We start from the raw sequence: 1,615 nt of genomic DNA on the forward strand, positions 1-1,615 counted from the left end.
GCATCTTGTCTTATTGCTGTTGCTAGGCATTCTAATACTAGATTGAAGAGATATGGAGAGAGTGGACATCCTTGTCTTGTTCCTGAGTTCAGGGGAAATGGCTTTAGTTTTTTCCCATTAAGTATAATGCTGGCTGTAGGTTTGTCATATACAGCCTTTATTGTATTGAGCAATGTTCCATGGATTCCTAATATTTTCAAAACCTTCATCATAAAGGGGTGTTGGATCTTGTCGAATGCTTTTTCTGCATCTATTGAGATAACCATGTGGTTCTTATTCTTGCTCCTGTTGATGTGATGAATAATATTAATTGATTTGCGTATATTGAACCAGCTTTGCATCCCTGAAATGAATCCTGTTTGATCTCACACCCTGGGCTTGGCCATGCTTTGGGTCAGCATGGCTCTGGCTTGGTTGGAGTGCTCCAAGGAGGAAGATCCCAGAGCAATCACTCTGCCTCCTTCCACCCTTCTCACCCTGCTGCTTCTGCTCTTTGCCATAGACCTTCTTCCTGGAATGCATCCATGATGTCATCACTGCCAACATTGTGGTGAGTGGTGGCTCCAGCCTAACTCGGGGCAGTCAGAGGTGGAAGTCAGTCTGGGATTAGGAACTTCTACCCTGTGTGTGGGCTGAAGTCAGGGCTGGCCTTTATTTCATCCTGAGCCTTGAAGTGGGGGAGAGATAGTGTAGACTCCACATTGAATCATGTAAGGTCGGAATCTAGAGGATCACTTTTGTGAGGTAGGCTGTGGGGCTCACAAGGCCACTGCTCGTGGTACTCCTCTCTCGGGACTCACCTCTCCCTCTCTCATCCCTAAATGTTAGAATAGAAAGTTCAAATAAGTGGATCAAAGAGGGGGCAGAGGAGTATTTCTGTGTGAACCAGACTTGTGCTTCATATTCATCCTAGCCTTACTTCCTATTAATCTGAGGAATGGCCATATGGTTTGGGGGGGTGGGGAGAGGAATCATCCTAGCTGAGAATGTGGCTCAGTGGTAGATGGGTGCCTAGAATGACTGATACCCTGGGTTCAATTCCATACAGAAAAAGCTTGAAGGGGAGGTGGTGCTCAACTGGTAGAGTGCCAGCCTTGACCAAAACAGCTCAGGGACAATGGCCAGGCCCTGAGTTCAATGCCCAGGACTGGAAGAACGAATATTTGTTGGAGGCTTTCCTTCCCTTTGAAATCAATTTATTGTTTGTGATAAGCATAACATGGGTCTCTTCCCTGGCCACCAATGGGCCATTAGATGTCCCTTGAATTTGGGTTGCAACCCAGCAGGCTTTGCCCTACCTGACCCACAGTTTATCCATCCCATCTCGTGGCAGATGAAGGCCTGAGAGAAGGCCATCTGGCCATCTACTTCTGGTGGCTTTCTAGGCTTTTGAAAGTCAGTATGTCATATAGAGAGTCATCATCCAGATCAGTCTACAGAAGAAAGGGAGGGAGCACTCCTTACCTGATCCCACAAGCTGCAGGCCACTCTGGATGTGGGGCATCTGCTGTAGGACATGCTCCATGGGAGAGTTATCTATGGGGTCGGGAACTCCGACCACTTCTCTGGCAGTTTCTAAGGTGTCTTGAAGTTGCAAATCTTCAAAACCTTTCTG

The sequence above is a fragment of the Dipodomys spectabilis genome, unplaced genomic scaffold (genome assembly GCF_019054845.1).
Source record: "Dipodomys spectabilis isolate Male_0828 unplaced genomic scaffold, ASM1905484v1 ptg000064l, whole genome shotgun sequence".
Classification (NCBI taxonomy): domain Eukaryota; kingdom Metazoa; phylum Chordata; class Mammalia; order Rodentia; family Heteromyidae; genus Dipodomys; species Dipodomys spectabilis.